The following is a 20,143-nucleotide window of genomic DNA, read 5'->3' on the forward strand; positions in this document are numbered from 1 at the left end:
ATCACAAGTAGGCAGAAAGGCAGATGGTGGGGAGGGGGGGAGAAGCAGGCTTCCCGCTGAGCAGAGAGCCTATGCAGGATCCCAAGACCCTGAGATCATGACCTGAGCTGAAGGCAGAGGCTTAACCCACTGAGCCACCCAGGCGCCCCTAGACCTGTATTTTTCAAACTGAGTGGCAAATCCGTTTGACAAGAATATTAGGGAGAGAGTAAGGGGGAAGGAAGGGAGGGAAGGAAGGAAGGAAAGTATTACATAGTAGGGATCAATATTCTTTCATGAAGAATTGACCCAGTAACAACGACAAAATAATTATTATAATAAACATTACTCATGTTTACACTAATAGCTGACATTGACTCCACACTTCTGTGCTAAGCATCTTACATGCATTAGATCAGTGAATTCTCTTTAACCTGGTTTCACAGTTGAAGTCACTAAGCTCAGACGAGGTTAAGTGAGGAGCTAGCTAGTGCTTGGCCAATTCCTCAACTACTGCCAGGCTCTCCTTTCACTTTTTTTCACTGACTTTCTGAATATTGGGCCTGAACTTTTTCCCCAAGAGAGACCTCCGGCCTAAAAGGCAGTTGTGATATCAATGAGATGTTTATGTTCCTTGAAGTCACGCCTTGTAAACTGGTACCAGAGGCGCACCAGGCACACTGCTCAGATCTTCCAAACACAGGCTGAGGAAGAAGAGCCCTGGGTGAAACATTCTCCAAGCTAGACACAGATGTGCGTTGGGCGAGAGGAAGAGCTAACACTGGGAACTCACTTAACTGGTTCTCTTTCCTCTCTGGTTCATCATGGGTCAGCGATGCTATTCAGCTGGTTGTTCAACATTTTGAACATCACTCCCAGCAGTTAATCTCAGAATTTGACCTGTCATGGGGCAGTTGTGGGAGATCTATGAAGGAGAGGAACAGGATGGGGAGAACATTAGTGCAATTAGAAAAGTAATAGTTTAGAAAAACAGTGTGTCTTTATGAATAAATGACTTTAGGTTTAGTTGGCCCTTGGCATCCATCTGCTTGAGGAAGATAAGGATTTGTTAGAGAAGGAATGGTTGGGGGCGGGGGTGGAAATACTGAGCTATTCAGTTTCTGGCATTCAAAATAGAATTTATAGCAAGACAAGAAATTTCTAAGCCAGGTTAGTGGCTTGAAAGATTTCCTAAATTCCTTTCAAGATTTAAAAAAAAAAAAAAAAAAAAAAGTTTGACTCCCTGAAGATACTAGCTGGGAGAACTTAATTCAGGAGGTTCTTTCAAAGGGTATGACTGGCAAGACGTGAGGTCTGCTGCTCAGAGGTAGAAGGACACAGAGTGGAGGAAGGCAGGGAATCCTATGTTTGTTGGTCCTGGGGGATAATGGGAAAGAAAGACTAGGAGAGAGAAGGGGGAAAGGGAAAACTCTCAGATGTCCTGATTTCTCCTTTCCAGATTTCTGTCTGGAGATGACATCTGGCATCTGGATGGCTCAGTCGGTTCTGCCTTCAGCTCTGGTCATATTCCCAAGGTTCTGGGATGGAGCCCTACATGGGGCTCCCTGCTCAGCAGGGGGGTCTGTTTCTCTCCCCCACCTCCACACCCTTGCTCATGCTTCTCTCTCAAATGACGAGGTACATCATGTGATTGGAGGGAATAGCAGGAACTTACTCCCATTGGGGCCCCGGAGAGGATGCTCTGTATCTTCCTCTGGCAATACACAGTCAGTAAAAGTGTACTCAGACCAAAGGCCATGGGGCCCGGCTTTCCTGGGATGCTGTCAATGAGAGCCACAGTATCTGGCTGAGGAACTTATCGGAGGGGTGACCTTAGCAAGCTAGAGCAAGGTAACACAGTAGGGAAGTCTGCCGAGCAAATCCCCTGCCTCCACCACCAGGGGCCAAGGCTCATTAATGAGCCTCAGAAACAAACTGCAGTTTGTAGGATCTGGAGCCAGAGAGCTGAAGAGAGGCTGAGAGACAGCCACGAGTCCTGAACAACCAAGGCCAGCTCACAAGTTATATCCACCTGGTCTGGAACCATATCTTTCAGCTGCAAATACCAGCAGGACAAGCAGTGGCCTGGTGGGAAGGGACAGTGTCCCAAAGGCCAGAACAGTCAAAGAACATTCACACTTAGGGGTCTCGTGGATTCTGTCCTTTGTCATACAATTGCATAAGCTATACTTGCCCCTTAAACAATTTGTGGGGAAAATGGAGAAAAGAGTAAAGGTCTGAGAAAACCAAGTGTTATTTTCTTTTCCTTCCTTGTCTTTTTTTTCAAGATTTTATTTGCCAGAGAGAGAGCAAGAGAGAGAGAGAGTACAAGTAGGGGGACCAGCAGGCAGACAGAGAAGCAGGCTCACCCTGAGCAAGAAGCCAGACGTGGGACTCAATACTCAATCCCAGAACTCCTGGTATCATGACCTGAGCCAAGGCAGACACTTAACTGACTGAGCCACCCAGGTATCCCCAAGTGTTATTCTCCTAAAGAGAGTGAGTGTTACCTAAAGGGATTTCTTAAATTTTTTTATAAGACTTAACTTCCTTTTTTGCTCTTCTTTAAATTATTATATTTTTCTTTAAATTATTTTAATGAGATAATTGTAAAATATTTAAAACCACAAGAAATAAGAAGTAGTACAAGGAACTTATGCACCTACCACTCAGTGTAAAAAAAAATTACCAGGTGCCTACATGGCTCAGTCAGTTGAGCATCAGACTCTTGGTTTTGGCTCAGGTCATGATCTCAGGGTAGGGGTAGTGAGTCCTACATTGGCTACACGCTCAGAGTGGAGTGGGCTTGAGAGAGTCTCTCTTTCCCTCTCCCTCCTTTTCTGCCCCTCCCCACCTTGTGCTTTTTTTCTCTCTCTCTCTAAATTAAATAAGTAAATAACATCTTTAAGAAAAGGAAAACATTACCAATACAGTTGAAACTTCCAGTGTAGGGGCTCCAGGGTGACTCAGTCTATTACACGTCTGCCTTCGGCTCAGGTCATGATCCCAGAGTCCTGTGATCAAGCCCCACTCTGCCCAGTAGTACTCTGGATTTTACCAGAATGATGACAACAAACTTTTATTGCTAAGAAATATATCACTCCTCTGGAAAGACAGGGAGCAAAGGATCTTGACCAGTGAACCCAGGGCCTGAGATTCTTTCCCTGGGGTTCATACAGAAGCACACAAATGGGCTTCAAACCTGAAAGTATTTGCAAAATTTTATCCATATGTATTAACATGCGTTTTTCATAAGGAGATAATCTATAGGGGCGCCTGGGTGGCTCAGTGGGTTAAAGCCTCTGCCTTCGGCTCTGGTCATGGTCCTGGGGTCCTGGGATAGAGCCCCGCGTCGGGCTTTCTGCTCAGAGGTGAGCCTGCTTTGCTTCCTCTCTCTCTGCCTGCCTCTCTGACGACTTGTGATCTCTGTCTGTCAAATAAATAATAAGTTAAAAAAAAAAAAAAGGAGATAATCTATAGCTTTCATAGAGATTTTCAAGGGGTTCATAATGCAGGAAAGGTGAAGATCCACTTCTCTCGATTAGGAATAAGATCTCTGAATAGGAGAAGCAGGGACCAGAGGCTCCCAGGAAGCAGGGTGCTTAGGAAAGAAGAAGCTCATATCACACCTGATTCACAAGGACTTACACACTAATGCATTTACACACAAACGTAGAAATGAGAACTATTTTCCTAGATGAATGAAGGCTAAATCATTTTGCTCCTATAAAATTACTTTAATCTGGTGAATCTTGACACTTTCACATTTTCAGGTCTTACTAACTTTATGTCTCAGGCAACACAAAAGACATTAAAAATGAATCTTTGGCTGTCGTAGGAGATGGCCCTCTTGCTACCTCTAACTCCTACTGTACATACTCAACAATAAGTAGAGACCCCAGAAGATGTGATCACCTATCTACACCAGAAACCTTTAAAACTAAATTCTGGAGGCTATCTGAGTCTCCTCATCTATAAAACAATGATGTTAATCCTCTTGTCCTTCAGAAGAGTGAATCAAGTTGTTTAATGTCTATAATTGCGTTCTGGAAATTATTCATGACTATAATAAAATACAAACACTGCTAAATTAGAAAAGAATGTATCCTAGAGAAAAAAAAGGAAATTTTAATTAAATTTTACTTTGCAATCTATTACAGTGAACAAACCACATAACAAGTGTATCTATAAAGTAATCCAATTAATTTTTCCATGAAGCTTTATGGAATCAGTTTAATTACTTGATAATCATACCTGCTCAACTCCGTAGCAACACCTAGATGAAACAAATGTAGCTTTGCTTCTGGGTGTCTCTTAAATAATATTAATTTAATTCAAAGTTTAATGAAATTATTACCTTCCATGAAATCATACAGCAACTCAGAGAAGTCTTGATGACTGATGAAATCGCTGCTCATACATTTCTTGCAAAATATATTTGGAACACAGAGACCTTCAGTTGCTTTTTATTGAAAGCTAATGAGAGACGTTTATTTTATTTTATTTTTTAAAAGATTTTATTTATTTATTTGACAGACAGAGATCACAAGCAGGCAGAGAGGCAGGCAGGGAGAGAGGGAAGCAGGCTCCCTGCTGGGCAGAGAGCCCGATGCGGGGCTGGATCCTAGGACCCTGGATCATGACCTGAGCTGAAGGCAGAGGCTTTAACCCACTGAGCCACCCAGGTGCCCCAGCAACGTTTATTTTAGAAACCCAGTCTGAAAACTTCCTCCAGTTATTTCTCACCTCTTGAGAATTTTCTTAGCGCCTAGGAAAGTCCTCAACTCCTCTAAACATAAGGTGGTAACACATAATATTTTTACATAAAACCTAGCAGCAGCCTCTGGGTTCCCCATTTTTTATTTGTCATTGGTCAAACACAGATCACTTGCCTTTTATGTCACGATGATTTCCCCATTAAGTCAGGCATATCCCATTACATTATGCATATATTCCCACCCATATGTGTGGACTTCTCTTGACTCCTAGGTTCAGTGCAACAGCTGTCAATCTTTTGGGGCTGGGAGATGCTTTGATGGTGAAAATTTCTCCACTGTTTTTCTAGCTCTCACAACTTCCAGAATGAGTAGCTTCCTTTGGGTTCCTGGTTTTGACCATCCTGAGTGTATGTTGCAGAGAGCAAGACGCTCATTTTAAAGAAACCTGGCATTGTCCCCCACAAAGCTGCTTTCTGCCTGGACTGACCTCCCAATCCTCTCCACTCCCTACCCTGACAAGTACGGGTCAGCTTCACACTGAACCCAAGAGGTGGGTGATTGGGTCTGGATATTAGCAAAACAAGGGCAGACGGGCACCCATGGATCACTGCTTTTAAAGACATGTTGAAATCATTTGTCTCTCTGCCTTGACACTCTCCAAGCTACATGTGGTTCTAATTTTCAACTCGTGGCAGAAACCATAAGCCAAGAAAGCAAATAAGTGTTTCCATAAACTGTAGAAAAGAAACAGTCTCCGGCTACCTAACTGTGAAATGCCCAACTTGGGACTTCCATTAACTTTTGACCTTTCTTGGAAACCCATAGGGAGAGGTTTCAATTTTTCTAAGTTGGCTCTTTAAGACTGGAATACTTTTTTAGCAGCCGTTTTAAGGTACAACTTCTTCAATATACCAAAGTGGACTGGCTTTCAGACCCCTCCCAAATATGTTGTAGAGGCACATGTGAATGGAATTCTAAGGTTTCTGTGTTCTGCTGCTTTGGTTTCCCATCATTATCAAGATGGGTCAAATCTAAGAGACCACAGCTATCCATACTATTTATTCTAGAAACTTGTGCGTCAGCTGAGGACAGCAAAATGTTCCAACACTGTCCAAATTAATACTCCCTTTAGCACAGGGAATACATTCTGGAAATGGAAGAGCACTAACTATAAGAGTCCTTCTGCAGACGTTGCTCTAGTGTTGCAAGGTGGTGGAGTTCTCTTCCTATCCCCCGGAAGTTATAAAATGTCTCTAGTACTGATTTCTTCCAGCAATTAGTCATTCAGCAGTTGATCAATCCTCCTGCTGTGGTATAGTTAGGACATCTCTTATAATGTCAAAGAGCTTGCTCCATTCCCTGATTGCTGATCCTTACCTTTGTTTCCTGAACTCTTTCTTCAAAGATGCCTCAAGGACACCAAAAAACTCCCATTTTAACATTTAGCATGATGGTCTTCCTTTATTTCTTTGTGGCAGGCAGGGCACAATGACTCACACATTTTGTTAGCCATTATGGGTCAAAACTGTCTCCCAGCAGGATTCCTGGGTGGATCAGTCCATTGTGCAGCCGACTCTTGATTTCAGCTCTGGTCATGATCTCTAGGTCCTAGGATTGAGCCCCAGTAGAATCGAGTGGGGCTCCATGCTCAGCAGGGAGTCCCTGCTGCAGGCTTTTCTCTCTCCCCCCACCCCTTCCCCTTCTAAGAAATAAATAAATCTTAAACAAAACAAAACCTGTCTTCCAGGACACAAACAAAATTACAGAAAAATAGGTCACAGAGAACTAAACAACAAACTGCAGAACTCCACTGAAGCAGCAGCTCCACGTTCCCACCTGGTCCAGGCCACCATTACCTCACTTGGATTATTTCAAGAGACTTTTAAGTCATCTTTCTGCATATACTTTCCCCCACTGGTTATTCTCCCAAAGCAGCCAGAGTGTTCTTTAAAGATGTTAGTCAGGTCATGTCACTCCTGGGCTCAAAATTCTCCAATGAATTCACTTTCACTAAGAGAAAAATCTGAAATTGGCTTCACTTTCTTTAGGTCTGTGTTCAAATGTCGACTTAATCATGAATCCTTTTCCAACCACCCCACATAAAATACCGACTTTCCCATCCCCACCTCTGTACCACTCCAAACACTGTCCAAATTAACACTGTCCACTCTGAATTCCCCTTCTCCTGCTCTTTTCCCCATCCATAGCACCTAGCCTATTGTCACCTACTATATATTTGCTGATATGATATGTGGTAGATTATAGTTTCCAAGATGGCAACAAGATTTCCTATGCCACAGACTCTTCTTACCATGTGGTATTTCTACTACTTCCTTCGAGAGATGTTTCCCACTGGCCTTCAATCGAGGGCAGCCTGCAAATGTGGTGGAAATGATGCTTTGTGACCTCTGAGGCTAGGTCACAAAAAGCCATACAATTTCTGCCTGGTCCTCTTGAGGCACTCAATCTTGGAATTCAGCCACTATGATATGAGGAAGCCCAGGCCACATGGAGAGGCCAACAGTCAGCTGTTCTGGCCAACAGCCATCACCAACTTCCAGATATCTGAGGAAGCTTTTGAGATGATTTCAGTCCCAGCTACTGTATGAGACTCCAAGTGAAAACTGCTTGGCTTAGCTTAATTGCCTCCCAGAATCATGAAAGACAACAATAAAATTGTTGTAGTTCTAAGCCACCAAGTTTTGGGGTCATTTGTTATTCAATGATAGATATTGGAACAATTTGTCTATGTATATATTGTATATCTCCCCCCACTAGAGTACAAGTTTCATGAAATCAGGAACTTTGTTTGCTTGCTGTGTTGCTGTACTCCAAACACCTAGACCAGTGCTTGCATATAGCAAAGTACTCAATAAAAAATGTAGTGAAGAAGTGAATGGATACATGACACATTTTCAGTATGATACACTAATGGTTATTGGTCAACAGTGTGCCATACAGTCCATTGGACTAGACCTCATTGGCAGAGAGGATGAGCTAGAATTTTCAGTATGGCCAAATACATTTCAACAAGAATATTTCAGAGGCAAATAATATTATATTGAATTATAATTACTGCAGGAAAGCATAAAATAGGATTTGAGCTTCATGTAGAATTTTTCTTCCGGTGATTGATTCCATAATCCCATCATGGACTTTTCCAGATCAGGTCCGGAAAGGCTTCAGAAGCACTTTCAGAAGGATTAATGATTTTTTTTTTCCCAATCCAAATAATAAAGATCTTGCTAAAAATGACAAGCTGAAATAATTCACATGTTCTTGGTATGAAATGAGACGAAGTGGAATGAAAATGGATGGCATCATGTACACACACCTGCATGGGTGCACAATTTGTAATGCCTACTTCCATGGCCTATTTTCGGTCTGGTGGTTTAAATGGAATGTACATACATAAAAAAATGAATAAATATGGTTCTGAATCTCCCCAGATTTGCATTAAGTACTTCAATTTACATTTGGTTTGGAGCAAGTATTCGTGTTTGCTTGGAGAGCAACAATATACTCACATATCCAAGGAAAATATTACAATATTATCAACTCTAGAAGTAAAAAAGGACAAAACTTCTTAGCTACCTGGAATTCACTTTTTGTTTGGGGAAGAATTACAGGAGGATGGTCTTGACTGGACCCATTGGTTTCTTTGGGCCAATCCATCTCAGCCTCGATTGGACCAAAAAACACAGATGTGGAATCTACGTTTTCTTAGAATGGAGGATCTCTGCTGACTCTATTGAAAATGGCTTCAGGGCGCCTGGGTGGCTCAGTGGGTTAAGCCGCTGCCTTCGACTCAGGTCATGATCTCAGGGTCCTGGGATCGAGTCCCGCATCGGGCTCTCTGCTCGGCAGGGAGCCTGCTTCCCTCTCTCTCTCTCTCTGCCTGCCTCTCTGCCTACTTGTGATCTCTCTCTGTCAAATAAATAAATAAAATCTTAAAAAAAAAAAAGAAAGAAAGAAAATGGCTTCAAAATAGTTTCCATACATGAATCACTTTGATAAACAATATATGCGATCTTTTTCCAGAATCCAGAAGCCCTCAGAATAAAAATGGATTTTAAAAGTTCTTTACTTAAGGCTAATGCCATAAGGCTACTTGGCTGAACGCCTCCTGAGGAAGATTGTGTGCCATTTTGCTGCCTTTGTTCTAAGGACAGTTGTTGGTGCCATTGGGCCTCACCATCTGGCCTGAGGTATGAGGTTCCCCTCTTGGTTAGGTTCAAGCCTTGGCTGGAAAGTGAGGAGATTCCCAAATTTACTTGGAAAGTCGAGGCAAGTGATTTGGGCAATCTCTTCTTTGGAAATGCCATTTTTCTCACCAAAATTTATATGTTGCTTCTGAGGCTAATTATTCTTTATTTCATTAAAAAAAAAAAAAAAAATGTTTTTATTTATTTATTTATTTGCAGGCCCAGACAAACTTGACTAGAAAAGAAGCCCAGGCAGGAGTTAGGCTGAGCCCATGACGTGCCACAAGCTCCAACCAATTGAAAGGCCACGAGAGGGGGAGGGCGGAAGTGACGAGACGTATCCCTCCGCGGGGCGAGAGGGTCGGTGGGGGGAGTCGGCGTTTCTCTCCCCCGCGCCAGCTCCCGTACACGGAGCCGCATTCCTTGGCCCCCCCACCCCCTCCCTCGGGGCCCCCCCGCCCCCCTCGGGAAAAAAAATCCACCCCAAATCACTCGAACCCGAGGGAGGTTTCTTTCACCCTCGGGGAGACGAGCTCTCAACGGTTCCCTCTCAGCCGTCTCCCCCAAGCCCCCGTCCCCTCCCCTGCTCCCACCCCCTTCTCCCGGCGCCGGGTGCAAGGTCCCTTTAAGGCGACGGCGCCTTCCTCGGGTCAGACTACCGGCGGCGACGACCACGGGAGGTGAGTGAGCGAGCGGGACTTCTCTCTCCCCACCCCCTTCTCCCGAGGGTTCCGTTATCTTTTCGCTAGGCGAGGCGCTCCGAGGCGAGACAATGAGAGGGGGATGGGGCGGGTGCGCGAGGGGTGGGGGCGGGGGCCCAGTGGCGCGCGCCCCCGCCCCCCCGCAAGTGGCGGTGCGGCTCGCGGTGGCGGCGGGCGTGGGGCGCGGCGCGCGAGCGCGAGTGTGAGTGCGTGCGCCCCGGGAGCCGCGGTAGCCGCGCGGCGGGTCGGGCCGGGCAGCCCCTACTTGCCTGCCGGCCGCCCGCCCCCGCCCCCCGGCGTCCGCCGCGGCGCGCGCGCGCGCGCACTCGCGCCCCACGGCCCCGCACACACCCGACGTCCACACGCACGCCCGGCGCGAGGCGTCTCGAAGGAGTGGGCGGGCGCGGGCGCAGGCGGCGGCCCGCGAGGAAGGGGGCGGGGGCGCGGGCGGCTGTGAGACTGCAGGGCGCGACGGGAGGGGCGGGCGAGGGGGCGAGGCCGCGGCGAGGTGACGTCCCGGGGTGGGGGGTAGTGCTCGGTTCTCCCGCCGCGCCCCCGCCGGCGAAGGAGTGGGGCGGCCTTTTTGAGCGCGAGGAGGAAAATGAGTGATCGCTGTGCCGCTCTCTTGTGTTATGTAATCTCAGCTCGGTCCAGTAGTACATCTTAAGCCTTAGTGCACTGCGGTTAGTTTACAAAGTCTTCTTCCTTGGTCCTAAAATTTCTTTGGGTTGGCGCCGTGATTTATAAGATGGGATGAGGCGGAAAAATCTTTTATTTTCTGATGATTATATCCTGCCGCGGTGGGCGCCATGTTTATCCAAGGGACTATTTTTTCTAGATTCTCAGCACCCACTGGAAAGGAGTGGTTTCGTTGATCCACCTGCTTTCCTTCCTTTCTGGGAGTTGCCCTGATTTCCTCTCCCATCAGACGCGGAGTTATTAACAGGACATAACTGGACGTATCTCTGCTCACTTTTTTTGGACGTTCTCAGCTCAGAAAAAGGTAGAGCTGAGAAGAGTCATGGAAGTCAATTAACCCAGTCTCGTTTTCGAAATGGAAATTGGGAAAGAGTTCTACCATCTCAGAACAACTGCCTTTTTGTTGCAGATTGTAAACTAGTCTGCAACACTCTTTTTTAGACACCTCCCACCGTAGCTCAAAACCCCAGAGAAATGGTTTTACTTTCAAAGGATTTTTCCCTTCTAGAGGGAGGGGAAATGGCAGGGGCAGACAGGGCTGCTTCCTGAAGAACGACGTTGAATTTCCAGACCCTGAGCTGCTCTTGGGACTGGGAGTTGGACTCTGAATTCGAACTAGTTCGCACAATCTTTAACTTTGGGATACTTATAAAGTTCCTTGGAGATTGCTGAAAGAGCTCCTTTGGGAGCTGATCCCCAAGTCTCTTTGGGAGACTCTTAGGGAGTGCCATCGTTTTTACATTTTTAACTTGCAGCCCTTTGGCTGAGGTAACCACCCCATTGAGAATTATTGGTTTAGTGTGAAAGTGCTCAGTATATAATATTAAAACAATTAAATGACAATTTACGTCCTTGATTAGTCCTTCCCCGTAAAGTACCTTTATAACAGTCATGATGGTGGTGTATCTCAAACTAAAAGAACAGATGGAGATTCTTGGGATGAACAGGATTTTGTTTGTTTCCACCCCCACCTAGATTTTGGTGGTATAATCTAGGAAAGCAAGGCTTTGTTTTGTTTGTTTGTTTTAGATTTATTTGAGAAAACAAACAAGAGAGAGCACAGTTAGGGGGTGCAAGGGCAGAGGGGGAGAGAGAAGCAAGATTCTGCCCTGTGCAGGGAGCCGGGTGTTGGTCTGGGTTGCAGGACCCTGAGATCATAACCTGAGCTGAAGGCAGGTGCTTAACCAACTGAGCCACCCAGGCCCTCTGGGAAAGCAGTTCTTAAAGTGTGACCCGCTGATCTCTGGGGATTCTTCATACCCTTTCAGGGGAGCTGAGAGGTCATAACTATTTTCAGAATAGAAAACGCTAAGATGCTATTTATCTTTTTTCCAGTGACATTTGCACTGATGGTTCACAAGCAAAGCTGGGTAAAAGTACTGGTGGCACCTTAGCACACCATGTGAGAATGCCTTTGATGAACCAGTAAAAATGATTTTTACTAAAGCTCAACTCTTCAGTAGTTTTTTTTTTTTAAATTTTTAAGAATGTGAATGGGAAGGATGCATAAAGCACTTACGCTGCGTAAGAAGGTATGATCTTTCTCACTTGTGAGATTGAGTTATGAGCTGCTTATTTGATGGAACAGCATTTTTACTTGGAAGAACGAATGACAAACTACAGTTTTTCTCACTTTAATGTTTGGCACATACTTTCTTTTTTTTTTTTTTTTTTTAAGATTTTATTCATCTATTTGACAGATAGAGATCACAAGCAGGCAGAGAGACAGACAGAGAGAGAGAGAGAGGGAAGCAGGGTCTCTGCCGAGCAGAAAGCCCGATGTGGGACTCGATCCCAGGACCCTGAGATCATGACCTGAGCTGAAGGCAGCGGCCTAACCCACTGAGCCAACCCAGGCGCCCCAGGCACATACTTTCTTGATAGTGAGGTGAGCCTGTCATTTTGAGGAAAGCAAATGACAGTATTTGTTGTTAAAGACAAAAATTTGTGAGTGAAAATTAGAATTTGTTAAAAGTTGACATCTCAGGTTTGATGGCTTTCCCAGTCCTTTTAAGCCTTTTCTTAAAACATCAGTGTTAATGACTGTGATTTTTAAATCTTTTTATATTATATTTATATTTATAGTGAAATATGTCAGCATTTGAAGGATGAGCATCTCAGTAAATCTTTATTTCCTAAGTGATCAATATCTGATGTTTCAGAATCATCATGAGTCAATGATCCTTTCAGGATGCAAGGTATACCAGTATATTTTATTTTACTTTACCTTATTATTATTATTTTAAGATTTTATTTATTTGTCTGAGAGGGGGGAAAGCACTATCCCAAGCAGGCTCCCTGCGGGACTCCATCTCAAGACTCTGGGATCAGGTCTCACCTGAAGGCAGATGCTTAACTGACTGAGCCACCCAGGCATTCCTACACCAGTGGCTTTTAATATGTGACAACGTAGGAAAAGTTGATTGATAGGGATTTAGATTCCAAGATGCAACTATTCTTTTTTTTTTTTTTTTTTTTTTAAGATTTTATTTAGAGAGAGAGAGGATGAGAGAGAGAGAGCATGAGAAAGGGAAGGGTCAGAGGGAGAGGCAGACTCCCTGCCTAGCAGGCAGACGGATGTGGGACTCGATCCCGGGATTCCAGGAGCATGACCTGATCCGAAGGCAGTCGCTTAACCAACTGAGCCACCCAGGCGCCCCGAGATGCAGCTATTCTTAAAGAAACTACCATCTGTTGAGTTCTAGTATTGTGTCAATGTAGGCAACTACCTGAAAAGGTTTTTATACATTTCTTTTTTCCTGCTATCTGTGAGGCCACATAGTCCATATACTTAACCAAAGCAATATAGAGCAACAGACAGAATGCATTAAGCAGCTATGAGAACCACACTGTCTTCTATTAAGCTAGACCTTAAAGATTGGGAAAATATAAAACAATGTTACTCTCTAATTATTTGGGGGAAAATAGCTTTTAATTGAAAATGTTATTTATGTTAACTGATGGTTTGTTGTTAATTGCATTGTTAAGTACTTAATTATTTTGTTGTAATGCCTCATGGTAAATATCAAAAGGTATAATCCACATAAATAAAAACTCCTTTACGGTCCTCCATAATTTTAAGACTGTAAAGGGGTCTCAAGACCAAAAAAATGTGAGAATGACCTGGTGTGTCTTATGCTTCTGCTTTTGAGATCATCCAGATCTGCCTCCATTTAGGAACTGGAGAATTTACAAATGTTCGTTGGAGTTAATAAAAAGAAGCAATGGCTTGGGGAAGAATTCTAGAGGAAAAGGTTGATTTGAATCCTGGCCTGCATTATAGTTATCTACTAACCATAACTTTGGGCAAGTTACTTAATCTCTCTAAACCTCTTTTTAAATCTCATCTGTAAAATGAAGTACTTAGTTTTTCAATTGTAAGAATTCACTGGGATGATGAGTGTAAATTACATAATAATGTCTGGGGTATCACCGTAAAATAAAATACATTCCAGGTGATGTTTCCATCTTTGTTCTACATTTGTGTTTTTTTGTTGATATTAAAGCCATATCCACAAAAACATTTTTACATGTAACTTGGGGGGAGAAAAGGTAAGTGTTACTAACATATTACTGGTATTTAACAAAGTTAAATGAAATTGAGGGAGTAGAAATGAGGTTTAGGTATCATAACAACTGTCAGTGAGGAAGAGCTTTTCTTGGGAATGGGACTTCTGAATATTTAGCCCTTTAAAAATAGGGAACTTACTGCTTTAATTGTTGTTTTAGTAAAGAGCATGTAACTTACATCCAGCTGCTTCTCGATAGATTTGCTGTCTGCTAAATTGAAAATGTTTTTTGTTTGGGAGTATTAGATTATTAACATGTTGTGAATATTATATGTGAAATTTTACAACTGTTAGATTCTGTAAGAGACAAAATAGGTCATGCAAAAGACTGGATAAATAGGGGCGCCTGGGTGGCTCAGTGGGTTGGGCTGCTGCCTTCGGCTCGGGTCATGATCTCAGGGTCCTGGGATCGAGCCCCGCATCAGGCTCCTTGCTCCACAGGAAGCCTGCTTCTCTCTCTCTCTCTCTCTCTCTCTATCTCTATCTCTATCTCTATCTCTCTGCCTGCCTCTCTGCCTACTTGTGATCTCTGTCTGTCAAATAAATAAAATCTTTTATATAAAAAAAAAGACTGGATAAATAAAAGCTTCTTAAAGATATAATAATTAGTTTTATAGCCACGTTAAGTATTAAGTAGTCAGTCCTATAGGTTTTCTAAAATTAATCTTTTTCAAAGCCAAAAACTGAGTTAACTTGAAAACAAATGCCAGTTGTTTTGAGGATTATTTTTTTTTCTCACTTGGTATAAGAGAAAGTATATTCGGGGGGCCTAGGTAGCCCAGTGGGTTAAAGCCTCTGCCTTCAGCTCAGGTCATGATCCCAGGATCCTGGGATCGAGTCCTGCATCAGGCTCTCTGTTCAGCAGGGAGCCTGCTGCGCCCCCTCCTCTCTGCCTGCCTCTGTGCCTACTAGTGATCTCTGTCTGTCAAATAAATAAAATCTTAAAAAAAGAGAAAGACAGTGTATTCTTAAATGTTTTGTTTGTTTTTTAAAACATTTTTCCTGTTCTTTTTATCTTGGTTTATGGGCGGGTATGTACCAGTAGTGAATTGAAAATGTTAAATTCTGAATTCTTCATTCCTGGTATTTACATCTATGAAAGAACCAGACAAATTAAAGGAGTTGAAAGCTTCAAGAGCCAAATCTGTCTGGAGAGTTTTGGTAGAAAACATGTTTTCCTAATATTATTTGAGATGAGGGTAAATAACTTCAAAAGTAGACTGACAGGTGTATCTACTGGATTCTTTTTGTTGTTTTTAAATAACAGGTTGTTTGTAAAGATTCTTTGTATCTTGTTTTTCAATTATGTAGACTCTACTAATTAGGGCTTGAGTATAGACTACCATATTTGTCAGCACTTAAGATATAATTAATTAATTTCTCTCTAGAAAGATGTATCTGGTATATCCATATTGTGGATAGAAAGATGAATGCCAGAGATTTACAACGCTATGGGAATTGCTGATAGTCTTGTGTGAGCCTCAGTGTTGAGTAAAGCCTACTGAGTACACAAAAATTATGTTGTCAATATAATTACTGTTATAAAATACAGAAATTAGATAGGTTACCAAGATGTCAGATAATGGGTTGGATTAATTGAAGATGGCAAAGTTCATCTCCTCTTAGAGTACCTCCTTGGTAGCCTACATAATCCACCTTAGATTCATGTCTTTTTTCTAACATTATTTAATTATCATAGACATTTTAAGAAGTATGTATATACAATCTATATGAAAATTGCTCCTAGAAATAAGAACATGTTAACAGAAAATTGAGTCAACAAGGCTACCAGTTTTAGTAAATGGCAAAAAGATAGTGGCAGAATAGGGTAGCACAAAAATATCACAACCAAAATATGAATAGGTAGTTTTTACCCCCAGCTTTTTTCTTTTTTAAAATTTCAGCTTTATTGAGGTGTAATTGACAAATGTTAGAGATTTAAAGTGTACATTATGGTGATTTCATGTGCATTGTGAGAGGATTCTCTCCATCTAGTTAATGAATACATTCATTATCTCATTTGTTTTTTGTGTGAGAAATTTAAGTTCTACTTTCAGCAAATTTCAATTATATGATACCGTGTTACTAGTTATAGTCACCATGTTTTGCGTTAGATCCTCAGATCTTACTCATCTGATCTTCCAACTTTTTATTAAGAAAATTTCATCCATAGGGGCACCAAGGTGGCACAGTTGGTTAAGCATCTACCTTCAGCTCAGGTCATAATCCCAGGGTCCTGGAATCGAGTCCTGCATTGGATTCCCTGCTCAGGGGAGAGCCTGCTTCTCCCTTTCCCTCTCTGCCCCCCTCCCCACCCCCTTGTGCTCTCTTTCTGAAATAAATAAGTGAAATCTGTAAAAACAAACAAAAAAACCAACAATAGCAAAACCTCATGCATGTAAAAGTGAAAGAATACAGTACAAGTATGGGCAGCGAACCCATTACCCAGACATGACTTTTTTTTTAAACGTACTAATGTCTATAAAGAAAGTACCAAAATGTGCATGTTTGCTGAAACACTTGAAAGTGAGTCATGACACTTCCAGTAAATACTTCATGCATTTGCTAAGAATAAATACATCCTCCTGCATAACTCTGATGTAACTGTTCTAAGGAAATGTAAAAGTTATTCCTAGGTGGTGGGGGAAAATAGGTGAAATAAAGGGATTAAGAGTACACTTATCTTGATGAGCACTGGGTAATAAGTAGGATTGTTGAATCACTTATGTTGTACACTTGAAACTAACAGGGTACATTAACTATAGTGGACTTGAGATTTAAGAAAGAAAAAATTTAAAAATTAAAATAATAAAAAGTAATTCCCAAGTATCATCTAGTATATAATCTGTATATTCAAATGTTCCATTTGTTCCCAGATTGTCATTTATAGTTTTTATATGAACCAAAATCCAATAAAGGTTCACATGTTGCATTTGTTATGGCTCTTTAGTTGTTGTTTTTTTTTTTTTTTTTTTTTTTTTTAAGATTTATTTATTTATTTATTTGACAGAGAGAAATCACAAGTAGATGGAGAGGCAGGCAGAGAGACAGAGGGAAGCAGGCTCCCCGCTGAGCAGAGAGCCCGATGCAGATGCGGGACTCGATCCCAGCACCCTGAGATCATGAACTGAGCCGAAGGCAGCGGCTTAACCCACTGAGCCACCCAAGCGCCCCCTTTTTTATTTTTTTAATTCAGTTTGGTGTGTGTGTCACATTTTTAAAGAGAACGTGTTACTAGTTTTATAGAATGCTCTATATTCTGCATTTGTCTGATTATTTCTTTATAGCGTGTCCCACCTTCTGGATTTACCTCTTCATTTCCTTATGGTGCTTTTTATTCCTATTTTGTTTTGTTTCCTACAAAATGCAAGTTAAATTTAAGTGCTTCATTTAATTAAGGTTAAACATTTTGGTCGGTGGCTTGTTTGTTTACAGAAGAACAAACCATATATGGTTGGTGACAGGCAGAGTTTGGATTATTGGCTGACTTTTTCTGTTTAAACTCAAATACTGTCAAAACCTTTGGTTTTTGAGATATAGAGCTACCTCTGTAACTTAAAGTTCAAACATAACAATAAGACTTTGAGAAAACACAGAAATAGATTTGCTTCATGTTATTTTGTTCACTGCCCTCTGAGAAAATGATTTGGAAGTTGGACAGGCAAGACGGGTTGATATATTTAGCAGACGCAACCTATAGAGGAATTCCTGTAAAGGGGTCAACCAGAAAGTTTAGGGTGCCTGTGTGTCTCAGTCATTTGAGCGTCCGACTCCTGGTTTTGGCTCAGGTCGTGATCTCAGGGTCCTGGGATCCAGTCCTGCATGGGGCTCCATGCTAAGCAAGGAGTCTGCTTGAGATATTCTCTCCCCCACCCCCAAATAAATAAATAAACTTTTAAAGTAAAAACCCAGAAATTTTAGAAATGGAGATTAAATTAAAAGACTTTGGGAAATTATTTTCACAAAAATTATTCACTAAGTACTAACGTACCAACAGTTACAAGCAATACTGATTAAAAGATCGACATCATGATGCTCCTGTTTTATGAAGAGAAATTAGGTACTTGGGCAAAAAAAAGAATGGCACAGAAGTTGTTAGGTAAATACAAAGAAAATCAAGTTTCACAGGTAGATGATTATAAGGGGAAACAAACCAAATGCATTGGAGCTTTATAAAAATTAAATGTTTTTATTTTGTGAGATACAACCATCTGAATGGTTCATCGGAAACTTGTTCATTTTCTATTTTTGCAAAGATAGATATTGTAAAAAGAAATGATAAGGGCGCCTGGGTGGTTCAGTCTATTAAGTGTGTGCCTTCGGCTCAGGTCCTGATATCAGAGTCCTGGGATCAAGCCCCATGTGCGGCTCTGTGCTCAGAGGGGGGCCTGCTTCTTCCTCACCCTCTGCTCCTCCCCCTGTGCTTGCTCTTTTTTTTTTTTTTTTAAAGATTTTATTTATTTATTTGACAGACAAGAGATCACAAGTAGGCAGAGAGGCAGGCTGAAAGAGAGAGAGGAAGAAGCAGGCTCCCTCTGAGCAGAGAGCCCGATGTGGGACTCGATCCCAGGACCCTGGGATCATGACCCGAGCCGAAGGCAGCAGCTTAACCCACTGAGCCACCCAGGTGCCCCTGTGCTTGCTCTTTCTTAAATAAATAAAAAGAAGGTAGTTTTTGATGCATAGGATGTGGAATGAAAATTTTCCCCTTCAGAGCATGGATTCCTTTTGATCAAGGTTTCTCAGTCTTGGCACTATTGACGTTTTAGAGCAGATTAAGTCCCTGGATGACGTATACATCATAGGATGTTTAATAGCACCCTTGGCCATGCCAGTAGCACCACTCCCCAATCCCACCCATAGTTATGACTACCAAAAATTTCTCCAGACATTGCCAAATGCCTTCTCAGGGGCAAATTCCCATTTTTGAGTATCATTGAGTTAGATAAAAACCACTGGCATGGGTGAAGATTTCTTAGTAATGTCCTCTATGATATGCTTTCCCTTTATGTAATCCATACACAGTTCTTTTTTTTTTTTTTTTTTAATTTATTCATTTGACAGAAAGAGATCACAAGTAGGCAGAGAGGCAGGCAGAGAGTGTGGGGGAAGCAGGCTCCCCACTGAGCAGAGAGCCCGATTTGGAGCTTGATCCCAGGACCCTGAGATCATGACCCGAGCCGAAAGCAGAGGCTTAACCCACTGAGCCACCCAGGCGCCCCCATACACAGTTCTTGAACCTAAATATCTTCTGCAGATAGGCTGCAGCTTGGGCTGTGCCTGGTATGTGTTGGAGAATAGCGGGATATGATGGAATTTTTTTTAAGTCTACTGGAAATTTTATTAAAGGGAGAAATGAGCTCTTCATTTATAAATCAAAGGTATAGGCTTTTTGCTTTATCTAACACCCTTCCAACCCAGTTTCCTTGGAAAAGAACTTTATTAGCTATATATGCTTATATGCTATAGATAGTTTTTGTTAGGAATAGTTGAGATTGATATTTGTTTGATATCTTTATCTTGGTCTTCAAGAAAAGATTGTCTTTCAAAACATAGTGACTTGCTAAAGAGCTTGATTAAACTAAATGCATCATCTTTGTTAACCTTTGTCCTTAAATTTTTTAAAAATAATTTTTTTATTAAAGATTTTTTTTAAATTAAAAAAAAAGATTTTTTTAAAATTAAAGATATTGTCTATCACAGCAAGGATTTTATCAGACACTACTGAGTGTTGTGTCAGAAGGACTTAGGAGCCAACTGAAGAAGTTCCAATGGCCAAAATAGGACGTTTTTGAATGTCAGTAAAATACTGCATTGGATCAAACACATAAATTATGTTTAAAATATAAGGGCGCCTTCATGGCTCAGTTGGTTAAGTGTTGGACTGGTTTTTTTGTTGTTGTTGTTGTTTTAAGATTTTATTTATTCATTTGACACAGAGAGATCACAAGTAGGCAGAGAGGCAGGCAGAGAGGAGGAAACAGGCTCCCCGCTGTACAGAGAGCCCAATATGGGGCTCAATCCCAGGACCCTATAATCATGACCTGAGCTGAAGGCAGAGGCTTAACCCACTGAGCCACCCAGGCACGCAAGTGTTGGACTCTTGATTTTGGCTCAGGTCCTGATCTCAGGGTTGTGAGATTGAAGCCTTAGAATTCCCTCTCCTCTCTGTCTGTCCCTGGCACTCCCTTTCTTAAAGTAAAGTGATAAGATATGATATAATATGAGGGTGCCTGGGTGGCTTGATCGTTAAGCATCTGCCTTCGGCTCCT

This window comes from Mustela nivalis, assembly GCF_964662115.1.
Source record: "Mustela nivalis genome assembly, chromosome: 10".
Taxonomy (NCBI): Eukaryota; Metazoa; Chordata; class Mammalia; order Carnivora; family Mustelidae; genus Mustela; species Mustela nivalis.